The 15,576-nt window shown below is 47.9% G+C and overlaps 1 protein-coding gene across 3 annotated transcripts in view; it reads left to right on the top strand.

The window, feature by feature from the left end:
- Window positions 1–15,576, top strand: part of ETV6 (ETS variant transcription factor 6) — a 222,635-nt gene that overhangs the window by 66,424 nt on the left and 140,635 nt on the right. The gene's annotated exons all lie outside the window — the stretch shown is intronic.

Genomic DNA, 15,576 nt, shown 5'->3' with positions numbered 1-15,576 from the left:
CTCGTCCAAGCTCCAACCTTGGGCTACTCCCTAAACTGAGCGACAGGGATGACCCGTGTTTCGACCTTTGTGCAGACGAGGCTGGTCCTGGTGAGGGAGAGGTATTTTATTATCTGCCTTAATTTAGCCACTGTGTGGAGAAGCACTGTAATATAATGAATGCCTGGGTGCTCGCACGTTGGTGTCACCCCAGTCACTGAGAGGGCTTTGAAAAACCATCTGTGGGGCCCTTCCCCTAGAGTTACTAATTTACGAGGCTTGGTTGGGACCAAGAATTTGCAAATCTAAAAAGTTCCCAGGTTCCAGGGACCGCATCTTGAGTCACGGATAAGAGGTTGAGCTCTGGAGTCAGACGCCCGGTCTGACCCCCAACACCTCACCTGATGGCTGTGTGACTGGGCGGACAGAGCGGGCATCCTCTCTTGGTACCTACGTCTCCTCATTGGTACCGTGGGGGTACTGTTACCTCGTAGAGTTGGAGCATCAAGTGAAGTAGCACATGGTAAGCCCTTAGATTACTGCCTGCTGGAGGGGAAGTGTTCCGTGTAGAGCAGCATGATGCAGTTAGAGGTCCCTGTAATAACAATGAAGAGAATGGCCAACATTGACTGAGCACTCACTGTCTGCCAGAGACCGGCCAACTGTTCACAAGTACTATCCCATTGGATACCCACAAGCCTCTTTTTCTATTATACCTCCCGTCCTACCCGCCTCCCATCCCCTCTTGCTCTTCATGATCAATATGGTAACAATGTTAATAACATTCTAAAGACAAAAGCAAGTGCACGTTTGTTGTTCTAAAGCGTGCCCTCCCAGAATGTGGCTCTTTGAGCCCTTCCGCGGCTCGGCGTCCCAGCCTGGTACCAGGCACGCAGCCGGAGTTTGGTGAACGTTTATTACACGAATCTCGTCATCCTGACACTTCAAACTGGATTTATCCATCAGGGTCCACTTCTGGTCCTTCATCCTGTCCTGCTTCTCTTTGACGGACGCATTGCTGAGTTTACCCTCTGTTCTTTCTCCCCTCCGAGGGCGGGCACCCTCACACCCAGGCCAGGTGAGCCCGCCAGCTGTCTGCCAAGCTCCCATCTCCCTGGCCGCTACCTGGACTACCTGTCAACAGCTATTAAACAGGTTCTCCCTGGGACAAGGCCAGGTGTCCTGGAGAGCCTCCAGGAAGCATGTGGGGAGCTGGTTGGGAAGAGTGGAACCCACACCCCTGAGGGTCCTGGGAGTGAGAACTGGCCATGGGAAGCCACCCTGTGCTCTCCGACCCAGCAGAGTTGGCGTTGGTCTGCGAAGCCCCCTCTCCTTCCTCCACCCATTTGCTGCGAGTCAGCCCAACTCTTGGGCTGGTGGGGAAGGTGGTTGTCAGGGGTCACCCGGCTACAGTCGGTTGAAACTCGCAACTAAACTGTGACTGCCTCCTGTTCACAAGCCGGTCAGCTGCCTGCGTCTCCAGTTACTCTCACAGCTCAAGTTTCCCCCAGGCAGGTCCTGATCCGGGTTGGTTTTGCACAGTTGATGTGGCCAGGGCTTAGGTGAGGTTTAAGATTTCTGTGTACAGCCTTCCTCGCCGGCAGCACCTGGAGAGGGAGCGTGTTCTGAGGGTCGGGAAGGAAGTTTCCTTCCACGCACGCATGTCCGTGGCTCTTCGGTATTCAGAGCCCATTGCAGGGAGTGGATCGAGGCTGGTCAGCATTGGGGGAATGTATCCCCAGGTGGGAGAGAATCTGTAACCTATGTGATGTTTCAAGGGTCCGTTTTCTCATTGTTTCGCATTGCTTGACCCGTGGCTGGATGTCCCATAGACATTGCTGATGAGGCTGCTGTGTGCTGGGCACCCTGGTACCTGCTAAGAGGGGCTGGGGAGTGGGACACATGGTGGACCGGACCTGTCCTTTGGGAAGCCTTTATTTCTGCTCTGTGTATCAGTAGAGGGTTGAGTTGGTGCAGGAATGAAGGATTGGGGCAGGGGAACCTGAGAAAGAATGATGGCTTGGAGAAGTGGAAATAAAGTCTTCGCTGGGAAAATGGTTAAGACAGTTCACGAAGGTATTTGTAGTAGACATGTATCTAGATATGGGACTTGTCTGGCCGCGTGGTCCATGCACGAGACCTCGGCAGCCCTTCCCAAACTGCTTTTGCCCGGGCGCTTTGCATCAGCGCGAAGCTGCGTGGGGGAGACCGTCCTTACCATAAGTCACCAAGGTTTCAGGTGAACCTGGTCCTCCTGCCCTTGGGTTCCCCACCTTTCCATCTGCGGAGACTGGACGTTTATGACCGCACATTTCTTCTGTCCTGAACTGGCCACCCCCCACCTCTCTGCCCATTTTCCTCATCAGGTTCACCGTTGATCAGAGCACATCTTTTCTCCAGGAATCGGCAGAGAGCTTTTAAGACTTATATTTTTTTTTTTTTTTTTTTTTTTAAACTCAACACCTAGTCTGGAGCTAAATACATATCATGCTGTGAATAGGTGTGGAAGGGATTGGTCAGAGTTCCAAGTCTGAGCTGCAGGAAAGTTCTTTTGTTTTGCCTTGTACGTTGCTTAACATGAGAAAAGGTACCGGGAAGGCTTGGCAGTCCTGAGAGTTTCTCTGGAGTGACATTTGCCTTAGTAAGTGTTGACCTATTTTGTAACAGTCCAGGATGGGGGTTTCCCTTTTACCTACGATTTCAACCAGGTGACGTGCGTTTAAAGTTCCATCCCAAAGGCAATATATATTTTTTTAAATTTCAGAGGAGGATTTGAAGACTGAATGACGGCTTCTTCCTCTTTGTCCCGTAAGACTCACATTTCTTCTCGTCTCTTAGCGTCTGGTATGCTGGGTGGTTTTGAGTGTTCATTGCCTTCCCGATGGCTCCCTTCAGCCGCCTCCAGGGTAGGCAGGAGTCGAGTCTTCCCATTTTTGTGTGCAGAGGATCCACAGTGCCGCTCGTCGGCACGTAGTGTGTGCTCAGGAAATGTTTATGGACTTGAGAAGTGGCCTCAAGAGAAATGCACTCGAGAAGTGATCAGATGGTTGGATAACTTGGCTCCTGAGGGTTCTTAAGGGCATTCCAAGTGGCAGAGGGGTATGCTTGGGAGAAGAGCTGGAGGGGCAGAGGGGAGAGCGGCTGGACCCGGAACCCACGGTAATTTCCCTCAGGAAACATGCCTGGGTGTTGCTGGATGTGGGGGAAATGATCCACGTGTTCAGGATCCCCGACCACAGGGTCATATTGGGCACTCAGCGTGCACACAGCTCACGTGGTGGATAGGAACAATTAAAAGCAATGTGATTCTTTACAAAGTGGGGAGATCGTAGGTAAACACATGCTAATTTAGAAGTACGAATCAGTTCAAGATTAAGCCCGTGAGCACCCAGGCTAGAGAGAGGAAGACAGACTCCTGCTGTGTGCCCGGCGTTGTGTAATACCGGGGTGGGAGTCCCCGCCCCCCACTCCATGACTTCGTTTAATCTGCCCAGCCTTCCAAAGTAGGCGTCTTTATCTCCACTTCACAGACAAGGAAACTGAGGTTCAGGGGCCAGATCACTTGTGCCAAGTCACACAGCTAGTAAATTTCAGTGCCAAGGTTCAAGCTTGCGATCAGATCAGGGGAGAGAGGTTACTCCGTGTTGTGGAGGTGGGTGGGAGGCAGGCTATGCATGGGCAGGAGGAGAAGGTCTACGAGGAGCCCTGCGGAGGCAGCCTGCCTGTGCATCTAAACAAACAGCACCTGCAGGACAATCTGCTGAATGTGGGGTTTGACTCCCAACAGGGAGCCTGGTATGGAAGGAACCTGGCGTGACACTGACTTGCACGCATCCCACAGGCTACGGGGGCTGTTTGTCCTCACGCACGAGCCCCCTGCATGGCTCTCAGAAGTACTTTTGTGACATGGGCACCCCATAAACCCATCTTTTTTTGGTAGAAGAGATAATTAGTTTTGTTTGTTTAGTGGAGGTACTGGGGATTGAACCCGGGACCTCTGCATGCTAAGCTCGCACTGAGCTGTACCCTCCTCCCCACAAACCTGTCTTTTTCTTTTCCATAAATCCATCGTTTAGGATCCTCTCCTCAAAAGGACACTGTTGCTGGGGGCATCCTGCCCTGTCTGTGGTGTCCAAGTTCCTCCTCCCTTTCCTCCATGTCACTTGAAGTCACTTAAGAGGAATAATAATCCTGAAAACTCAGAGAATAAATCAGAAATAAGAAGGACTAAGAAAATACAGCCTCCAGCCTACTTGGAGCTGGCTTTCCAGTTAACAAGCTTGATGAAAAGTGCGGGGAATAAACCTGATTTACATCATTAGGAAAAGCGAAGGAAGCGGGGTAGCAAATGGTCTGTCTCAGCAGCATCACACGCGTGGGGGTGAAGCCGGCGGGCCCCGCAGTCCACAGGAGTGCGGAGGGTGCTCCGACCAGGTGCCCCTCTGACACTCCGTGGGAGCGGACCCTCCACAAGCAGGTGCCTCTCTGCCCAGTTATGAGGCTCGGTGAGACATGACTCAGTAAATGGGGCTTCTGTAAAGGCTTCTCTTGCCCGTTGACTCTTTATTCAAGCTGGATGTTCGTTCAGCCCAGAGAAGCAAATTCAGGACGGGTGATACCCTGGCAAGCGCTAGTGTGTCTCACAAGAGAACAGTCTGCGCCTTGCAAGATTGGGTTCACGTACTTTGTGGTAAAAGAGGAGACGGGGTTAGTCTTGAGGCTACTTGGAGATGCTCTTCAAAGTTAAGATTATGACTCTAGTTTCACTGTTGAATTGGATCATAGACATTTCTAATTAAAGGAAATCATGTCAACGTATTGATTGCTTATTAAATATTTAAACCACTTTAAAAGGTTTTTTAAATGGAGTGTTTTAACAGAGTAACCAGCGACCTGCTCCTGACGTCGTCTTCAGCCCCACGCTTACCTAGTGGTTTCACAGTTGCTATCAATGCTTACTTACAATTTAATGTTCTACTTTTGGCATTGCTGAATATCGAAATAAGAATGTGTAGTACCGTACATCGGCGCTTTCGAGTTGACAGAACACCTTGGCACACGCTGTCCCTTACTTTTTGATGGCCCTGTGACATCCCACGGACCTGATCGGCAGCAGTTTAAGGTTCTGTTTCTAAACTGAGTTCTGCTCAAGTGTGGGAAGCCGCTGCAGTCGACATGAACTAGCTTTGGCCTTATCCCTGCTTCCCGCTCGGGCAGGTAAGAGCGGCTGAAGGAAGGAGCAGTTGCCAAATGGCCAGGTGTGCCAGTTCGTGGCCCAGAAGGGGCAGTTGTCGGTTGAACTTTGCCCGTGTTTTCCGGATTTTATCTGATCTCTGGGTGTGCTCATGAGTGCAGTCCTGTGGGTGGGCACATCAGGATCAAAGACCTGTTCGAAGGCTTTGTGCCTTTAACTGAAGACTCCTTCCGTCATCTTGGAGCAGGTGGGAGTGGGGTTGCAGACTGGTAGGTATGGGTTCATGCTTACTAACGGACTCCCCCCGGGTCTAAGAGGGGTGCCCTGTGGCAACCTGGACCATGAATAAAAAGGACATGTGACAGGAATAGCTAGTTTCCTTTCCTATTGGTGAGATTGCTCGTAGTTGGAGGATTTCTGGCCTTAACCTTGAGGCAGTCTCAACATGACTGACTCACACTGTGGGTTAGATAGTGGCCTTTGAACTCTTGGTTCATACAATCTTGACCTTGATTAGATACCATCTTGACCTCGGAAAGAACTGTGCCCTGGGCTGCTGTTTTATCAGGATTCTCCTCTCCACAAAATAACTGATGTCTTTCAAGATTTTTTTTTTTTTTTTTTTTTTTGGACCTCACACACCTGAAGTTGAAGGTCATCTCCTTTGTTGTGAAAAAAATAATCATTTTTCCCTGTGATGTGCTGGATGTGAGGGTTAAGGTGGGAAGACTAGCTGTCCTGGGTTCTTTCCCTTGGGTTTGTTGTTTTCTTGTTTGTTTGTTTTTGCTGATTCACAAAGGCACTCAATTTCCCTCTCCTACTTTTTCTAGATTTGCAAACTAGAGAGGGGAGTTCCTGCACATTTATGTGCTAGTGGGGGATTTTCCCGTGCAAGTGAAAATGAATACTGATGCAACCACAAGACTTGCCACCAGCTTTGGGGGTGCGTTTTACTCCCTCTGGAGAGAGACCAGCAGTAATCACAGAAACAGAGCACTTGACTGTGACCTTATGTTTGACAGCTCTTCCCTTCCCATCCTTTAAAACACACTCCACCATTTAAGGATCCAGCAACAGGCCTTTGGCAAAGCCTGTGGCCTCCGTGTGCCTTTGGGATGGCGGTGAGAAAATTCTGTCCCTCTCTCCCTTCCTGATACCTTGGCATTTGCGAGGTGTCTGGAAACAAAAGTGGCAGGAAAGCAGCGTAACCTGCCTGACAAGACTTGTACAAACAGAGGAAGTCCAGTACGGCTCCTGGTCTGGAATTGCTGAACTCGAAGAGGCCTATTACAGTGCGTACAAAAGCTTAAGTCACTCGGGCCCCCGAGAGCTCCCAGGAGGCCCGCGTGGAGGCAGGACCCAGAGTCCTAGGGACTGAGGGTCCATCACAGCCCTAGGGGAGAGCTGAGTGCAATGACTGTGGACTCTTCGGTGAGACGGGGCAGTCACCTGGGCTGGCCAGGTTGCTGGTGGACACTGGACAGTGTCCTTCTCTGCTTCTAATGGCCCTGTCACTTCAGGTTCTCCAGACTCCATCCTGCAGGTGCAGACGGTGGTGTCGGCAACTGTCTCCCCTCAAGAACATGGGGGAAGTCATGCGCTTGGTTTGGTTACCCCCTTTTGCTTTGGAGGGTGCGACAGTCAGCCCGTTAGACTGGAAATGGAAGGAACGAGGTGCCCTCAGTGGGCTGCCATGCGTCCTTCCCTAGAAAATGACTTGTTCAAGCCATGCTTCGAGGAGTTTAGAGACGGTGGAAGAACCCCTTTCCTGCGTGTGCGGAGAGGCAGCTTTAAGCCATTCTTGTGAGCAGGGGCCCACGGACGTGCTCCCCGGTGGAACCCCGCCTTGACTCCCTTCCTCTCCGCCCCCTTCTAGGCCGAGCGCCTCCTGTGCATTTGGTGACGCAGAAAAGGGGAAAGTGAGGTTGGCTTTGTGGCCCTGTTCTTTGTGTTTGGGAGGCCCTGCCTGGGAGAAGCGATTTTCACATGAGGTTTCAGGTTAGAGTGGCTCTCATTCTCCAGAGAAACCAGGAATTAGTCCCCACACCGGTTTTTGGTCTTGAGGCTACCGTGATGAATACTCCTTATTCAGTACTCTATTCTCAGCACCTGTCACAGTGTTTCATGACAACAGAATTTTTTTTTTTTAATGGAAAACACAACTAGATGGACGAATGAATGGGTGCTGCTTAAGTGCAAGTATTTATCTTTCTAATCTGGTGGTTTTCTACTTGCCCAAAATCACAGGTGGCGAGAACTGAGGATGCTTATGGAGAAAAATGAGGGCTCTTTGTTTCTCCACAGTATTTCTATCTGACAGCAAGAGCTGGCTACACGTTAGAGGTCTTTGGGGGTTTTGAAATTCCCCACTGTTATTCTTAAGAAGAGAGAATGATTTTTTTTTTTCTACCTTCTTGACCAATAAGGAAAAGCAAACTTTAGAAAAACATGGGACGGAACAGGAAGTGTTTAGGGGTTTAGTCATACTTGTTAGGTATGAAAAAGCCCCGTTGCCTTCTCATATTGTTTCTTTTATGGACTTAACACTTCCTACTTTGAGAATACCTTCCTCCCCAAGGGCTCAGAGCTCTTTGCAGTCATTAATCTTCATTCTTCTTCTTTTTGTAAAAAACTTGAAATGTTAACTGCCATTTAGTTGGTGTCATACCAGCTAAAACGTCCAGCTTAATGCATTTTATCTGCCTGGGTCCATTAGCGCAGCTGAGGCTGTGGCTGTACTGAAGCCAGTAGGGGACCAATTTGTTCCGGTTTCTCTGGGACTTTCCTGGTTTTAACCCTGAAATCCCATATCCCAGGCATCCACTCAATCCCAGGTCAACCGGGATGGTCATCCAAGGTGACCAGGCAGGTGGCCCTGCATAAGGAGTCACCCTTCCTCCTCCAAGTCCTAACCTTCAACCCAGCCAGCTGTCTTAGAAATGACCTTGACGGTGGTATGCGAACAATGCAGTGCACACCTTGAATGCCACTCAGTAGAGGAAGATTCCAAGCACACAGCCGCGGAGTGAGGGAAATGTGAGATCGAGTAGGGATATATTTGTGTGTCTCCAAGGTAAGATTTCTGGTTTCTCTCTTTCTGTCTCTCTGTCTACCCTTTTCCTCTTTACGCCAGTATGTGGTAAGGAACGAAAACAAGAACTGGTCACTACCTGATTTCTGAAACAAGAAGTGTGACTGCAGATCCTTCTGTTGGCCTCAGATTTTTCATCTGAAAAATGAGGACGCTGGTCACGATTTCTCGGGCCCCTCCCTGCTCAAGTGTACTGTGAGGAAAGAAGCAGGAAGCAGAAAGCAGGAGAGGCTGGTGAAGAAAATGGACTGCATCTCCTTCAGGACAGTCTGCTCGCAGGAGCACAGTGTCCTTTAAGTGCAAGTCTTTCCACATGCTTAGGGCACTTCCATCCATCATATTCCACCCCATCTTCTGCCATCTCACACGGTGCTGTTTGAATGCGCTTTTTGTCGGTGCCAGGGAGAACGTGGATGGCTCTCCTGGTTCTCCCGACACAGACATCCCTGCCTTTTTCTGCCCCTGGAGGTCCTCGAACGACCCTCGCTACTAGGACGCCCTGACACGGGGCTAAATCCATTACCTCGAATGTCAGAATGTGCTCTTTTCTATTTCAATTGCCCAACTCCAGGTTTGCAATCACCTTGTGAAACACCAGAACTTTCTAAAATAGTCTAATATATATTTTTTTTACTCTTCTTCCTGAGTCTATGGGGCCACTTTTCCTTTTGCCAAAGATCTTTGCTCGTCATTTGGGGGAGAAAATGTATAGAGTCTTGGCTTTGAAATCAGGCATACCTTGATTCAAACTCTAGCCCCATTTGTTGTGTGACATTGGAAAAGTGACTTCTCTAAGTTTGCTGACACTCGGTTTCTTCATTCATGGAACAGAAAGGTACCCCATCTTAAGTGTCTGGCACGTAGAAGGCACTGAATGTATTTGATTTACCTCCTTCTTTGTCCTCAGCTCTTTCCCCTTCACTGTGCTGCCTGACACATCACCTTGTTTCCATCCTGTCCCTTCTGTTTAATTTCAGAGGTTATAGACAAGATGTATGTTACAAGTAGAGGAGAGTGAAGTGCACAGTGAGTGGGTCCTGATTGTGCAAGTACACCAGGCCCTCCTCCTGACAACTCACATCAGGCTACACTGCCCCTGAGTGGTTATGGAACCAACTGGGGAAGCAGTCAGTTTCCTCAATGCAAGAAATGACATGTGCTCGTGATTAGAGCAAGGCAGGCACTTCCCACACCACCCACCCCGTGCTCGATGGTACTGAAGACTTAGTCTGTAAACCCAGGGGCAGCTGACACTGGGCAATGGCCCCCTGCACTGATACTTGTAGAGACAGCAGAGAAACCTCTGCTCAGCAGACCACATGGTGCCCCCGCGGTAGCTACTCACATGCTAATCAAAAGGAGAAAGGCACGTCTTCTCTTTGGGCAATAGTGGGTAACAGTGTTGCAGAAAGAGCATGAAATCTCTCTCCTGGAGTATCTGCCCAATCCAGAGTGATGGATTATCTGCTCATCTCAGGACGTGCAGACCTGCCAGCAGCCACTTCAGTCTGTGGCAGCATCTTTATAGAAACTGAATCTTTTGATTTCCATTTTCCACTGTTGTTTTTCCTGCTAGAAAACAGGTGATTTGCAGAGGCACTTGAAGGTGACAAACTCTCTAATGGACAGTAGTGTTACATGACCACTGTGTCTTATCACACAGTCTTCCGTGTAATTATGTGATATCTTGAGCCTCCCCCAGAGATGGAGTCACCAAGCCATCTCAGAAATCACCATATCTGTATGCACATCCATCTGTACGTCCTGAAGGTTTACCACAGGTGTTCTGGTGATGGATATTCATTAAGCTTTTTATGCGCCAGGCCCTGTGCTGGGTTCTCATGTATTGTCTCCTTCACAGACTTTTGAGCTAGAACGAGCCAGCGTTGTCATTACCCCCACTATATAGGTGAAGAAACTGAGATGTGGGGAGTTGAAGTAACGTTGCAGAGTCACGAAGTATGTGCAGGAGCCAAGATTCAAAACATGCCTGAGTGTCTCCGAGCCATCGCTCTTACCACCACCCTGTCTGCTGAGAAATATTTTTAGAACTGAATGAAGAAATCTCAGGGAAAGGGAAGCCTGGTCCCTAGATTTTAACATCTTTTATGATAACAATACAAAACCTTCCGTCTCTTTAAAATGCCGTTGCGATGAGACTTTAAAGGGCCCATTCCTCACGTTCTACTGAAGAATGGGCAAGATGTCGTGGTCGTTGATGGCACGTGTCCCAAAGGTGGCCCCTTTTAGTGACACTAGTTCCCACTTCTGAGCCTTCTCCTCCCTTCCAGCTCCACGTGTACCAGCGTCTATTTGCTGCGTGGTCCACCCAGCCCTCCGTAGGCATTTGTAGGTCCCCCAACATTTGGCAACTTCTACTGAAAGTACCATCCCCCCAGCATCGGCACAGAGCGGGGGTCACTGACTGGATAAGCCTCTGCCTCCTTGAGGCCCGTGTGAGTGAGGGCTCGGGGAGGTGGTCTTTGGAGTCCTTCGTAGTGAGATCAGGCTTGGTGTGTCACCTAACGTGATTTCTAGAGTAGTGTGGGTGGAGTAGAAAGGGGTAGACCCTCACCAGCGCCCAGATGTCCATGTAAATGGGTCTCCTCTGGACTTTCAAAAGTAGTCGCTTAAAAGACAAAACATTTACTTGATTTGTACAGCTCTTGCTTGGTGTCAAGAAAGAAAGGACCTAGGTCTCACTGTCCATAGGCTCTGGGTTCAGAGACTGACTTATTAACATGATGCAAGTTGTGCAACGTTGCTGAACCCAACTTTTTGAGTCTTTAAAATGGGGATTTAAATGTCATACTTATTTGATTGAGGGGAAATTTAAGTGAAATGTTGTGTATGTCTGTCACATGAGGGTTGACAGTAAATGATACCTTCTTTTTCTTTCTCCTTATTTTTTTCCCCTCTAGACTTTAAGCTCCTTAAAGAAGATTTTTTTTTACTGATCTCCGTATTTTTAGCACCTAGCAGTACCAGACATGTATCTGTTAAATCAAAGAAAAACCTTTCAGAAAGGTTTTCAGATCGTTTGTTTTTTTAATTGACGTATAGTCAGTTACAGTGTGTCCATTTCAGACCATTTGTTCATTCACTCACCAGTTATTAGTTGTGTATTTGCCGTGCATTGGGCACCGTGCTTGGGGTGACACAGTCCACAGCACCAATGTCATCTGTGTCCCCAGTTTCTTGTCATCTAGATGGGAGAGAAACGTGACACAGATAATTAGAGTAATGAACAACTTTGGTCCCTGAGGTGGGAATTGAATTTGGGAAATAGCTGAAGTCACTTGGTATCAAGTCCAGTGGGTAAGGTTTCCAAGCTATACTTGAAACTGTTTTTGGTCAGATACAAGAGATAGCAGTAAACTGTTACCTGTGGTTGGTTCTGGCATTCCTGAGAGGAGTGTCTCTAGAGTGTCTTTGAGGAATGATGGCAGCATTGGAGTAACTGTAAGCGCATTAGACAGTATGTGTGTGAGAGGCGGCGGAGCTGATGAGGTGGGGTGACTGGGGAAGGTGTTCCAGGAACTCGGAATGACCTGGAATACAGTCGAAAACAAGCCACGTTCACTGGGAAGAGGACAGGGAGCGCGTCCCCTGAAGGAGGAGCAGGGGAAGGGCAGTGCTAGCAACACGTCCAAGATCTCTGTGTAGACAGCTGGGCTTAAAGCTTTGTCCAGAAGTCACTCGATGGCCCTCGGGGGAAACAGAGGACAAAAGATGAGTTTGTGTTGGCATCGAGAAAGGTGCTAGGTGAGATTATCTAATGAGGCTCATTCATTCATTTGGTAAATATGTACCGATCATGGCTGTGAGCCCACAGGCGCTGCTCTGGGTGCAAGGACAGCCAAAGCCCCCGCTCCAGCGAAGTTTATGCTAATGACAACCTTCCCTTCCAGGGTCATTGGGAGGGGCTGGGGCTCCAGTGTGATTTGGGGGTGTCTGAGAAGCAGGTGAAGGTGAGAGAGACCCACAGCCGTGGACGTGGACACAGGAAGATGGAAGTCCAAGCTCCAGCAAACCATCAACCTTGAAACAAGGAACTGTGCAGAGGGGAGGTGCAGATGCAAAGTCAAGGGCAAGGTCTGCTGAGGACGGCAGTGAGCACGAGCTGGGAGACTTGGCCTGGGCCACAACGACCAGACGCAGGACAGGGAGCCCCCCTGGGGGCCCCGCAGCTGAGTCCCTGGGTGGGGAGGGGCTGCTGAAGGCACTGGGCCGGGATGAGAGTTAAAAACCTACAGTCAATTATAAGAAGTTTTCAAAACACCTTTATTGAACTAAAAGGTGTTTGTTGACAGTGGCTTGAAATGAGTGGGATTTTTATTTACGTCTTAGGATTCTCAGGACCGTGTGGAGGTTCCGACCTGCTCAGTGTTGGTCCTATAATCTAGATGGAACCCACTCAGGACCAGCCTTGGAAATCAGACTGATGTATTTTTCTAGTCTGAATCAAGGAGAATACTGCCCGTTCTTCTGTTTCCCACCATCTAACATCTAATGTTCATGTATAAAAGGTTATAACGCATATTCATCATTGTTAGCTCTGGATGAAGGGTGTGGATGTGGGAATCGGCATTAGTCTTTGAACCTTGGTCTGAAAGAAATGGAAACCACTGTGTGAGAATAATAATGTTGTGGTTTGCATGGCCTTTTTTTTAACCTATTTTAATTCCATTGATCTACACAAAACCTCATCAGTCAGTGAGCACAGTTGTCTCCATTTTATAGCTTAGGAAACTGAGACTCCAGTCTGCCCTCCCCTCTTTTGGTAGTTTTTGTAGTTTTAGAGGGAAGACTCAGTGCGGGGGAAATATGCATTGTTTCTTCGGAGTCGTACTTGGGTTTTTTTCTAGTCTTGGAAGTAGGGGAAAGCAGGTAAGGATGGCTAGCCTTGGTCAAAGAATAAATACGAGTTGCTTAAAACCTGTAAGGTTAGTCTTGGTAAGAGGCTGAGTGTATGGGGCGAGGGGATGTGTCTTATCAAAGGTCCTTATGGAACGTTCTTCCGTTGAAGAAGGTCCTTCGGGTGAAGTGTCAGTCACAGCCTAGGGAGCCTCGTTCCTTTCCGACAGCCGCTGCGCCTGCTGCGTGGAGTCGGGTCAGACAGGTGAGGGCAGGTCAGACCCAGGCTCCTCAGTCCCCAGGGATGTTGAATCATGTCTTTATTCCATGTAGAGCTTTCCTTCTGCTTTAATTTTCTCCTAATTAGGTGCATCTTTCCTCTGATGGGGGTGCAGTATCTTTTGAGAAGACTACACCTCTGTTTTATGGTTTGAAATTCTGGATGGTCGAAGTAATTAGTGTTAAACCAAGTGCCCCAGACCTTTAGGACTTGCCGTTGGATTGTATTTCTGGGCCTCTCCTAAGGACTGTGGCCAAGCTTGGGAATGATCCAAATGAGAAAAGATTGCAGTGCACAGTGATAATTCGTATTGGGGAGGAGAGCTGAAACTCTGCAGAGTAGCGTCCTGAACGAACTTGTTTTTCAGCTCCCAGGGAAATTGGTTAGGTCGTTAAAGGGAGGAAGAGAGACACATATTGATGGAGAAGAAGAAAGTGAAAGATTTGACATGATGGAGCCTAAGCTTCTCTGTGTTCTTCCTGCTGAGTGCCGTCGTCTCTGAGTACAGGGGCAGGAGGTACCACTAGCCCCGTTGTCCTTCTCTGTAAATGGCTCTCAGTCTGGAGGACTCTCATGACTGACTGTTGCACTTGGAGAAATGAAGGAAAAGAAACATGGGTCATCTGTAGCCATTGTCTGTCCAGAGTTTAGGATACTTCTGAAGGATGTGGGATGACATCCCACCTCGTGCCTCCACTCATCCCTGTGTGGTGCTCACGGCCCCTGGATTTAACCTGCGGGGTGTGGTGTGGTCACCTGCAGCTAATGTGAGGCTCGTGAAGTGAGTGAGGGCAGTAGAGAAACTGAATTCTTAACCTATTTCATTTTAATTAGAAAATGTACTAGATTCAGTTATTAAAAATCTTTTAAAATATGTTCAGAACAGCTTGGGTATGGGCATTCACCTTTTCAACTGTAAATTTTGTGAAATCTATTAGACAGATGAGGGTAGAGCTCAGTGGTTAGAGCGCATGCTTAGCATGCACAAGGTCCTAGATTCAATCCCTAGTACCTCCATAAAAAAATTGAATTAAAAGTCAAAAAAAAAAGACAGTGAAAATTTAGTGTCTGATTTAGACTGTAATGGAAATTATGCAGTAAATTTAATATGAAAAAGAAGTAATATATCTCAACAACTTTATATATTGATTATACGTTGAAAAAATAGTTTGGATATGTTGGGTTAAATGTAGTATATTATTTAAATTCATTTTGTCTTTTTTCCTATGGCAACTAGAAAATGTTAAACTATACCTGTGGCTTGCATTCTATTTCTGTCCAACAGTGCTAGTCTAGATAATGCCTTGTAGAATCCACTGGAAATATAATTAGGACTTTCTAGGGGAAGTTGCTAGACTTCAAAAGCTGGAGACACATTTTCCCAATTGTGTTACTATGGTATTTTATATTTGGGTTTATGACAACTGAAGCTTGGAAAATAGGTTTTAATAAGAGTAAGTAAATTGAGAAGATAGCTTTGTCTGTGTTCATCAGAATGATTTTCAAATGCCTTTTCATCCACTCAGAAACCACTGATTCTCATGAAAACAAAGCATTATATACGACATCCGTGCCTTGTCCACTTGTGTCTGCTCAGTTCTTCATCCTTTCTTCAGGCAGAAATCCCGGTGATTGTCAGCATCAACTTGATTAGCTTGTGGCAAGGGATATAAAATAATACAACAAAAGAGGAATCGCATGGCATTAAAGGAAACACTAGCTCTCGTCTAGTGCCTGTGTCAAACCTACAAGCTCCAAGTGAATTTCAGAGCCCCTATTTCAGCTTTTGGGTTAAACGTTCCAGATCTTCCTGTCGGTTTCGGTTGTTGGCGGCTCCGCGTTAGAACTGTTGATGCCACTGGTGGGGCTCGACCGGTGATGCTGCAGCGCGCCTTGACAGCTTAGCTTGCAAGTTGCTTCCTCAAGATGCAAAGAGACTCACTACCCACTCTAGCACTTTCAACACCTGAGTGAGTTTCAGAGGATAAAGCTTCATGCCCCAGTTCTATCCCTGTTTTAGAATTGCATTTTGCTCAGAGGAAGAAGAGATAAAATACTAATAATATCAAGATGCTTGGAAATTGTTGAAATTTTTGTTTTATTGGAAGGACTTAGGTTTCCAGTGGCTTTTTTGGAGAATGTTTTTACCAAGGAATGAATAAATGGATCAGCCAG

Source organism: Camelus ferus, chromosome 34 (assembly GCF_009834535.1).
Source record: "Camelus ferus isolate YT-003-E chromosome 34, BCGSAC_Cfer_1.0, whole genome shotgun sequence".
Taxonomy (NCBI): Eukaryota; Metazoa; Chordata; class Mammalia; order Artiodactyla; family Camelidae; genus Camelus; species Camelus ferus.
This window is presented reverse-complemented; position numbering and strand designations above follow the sequence as displayed.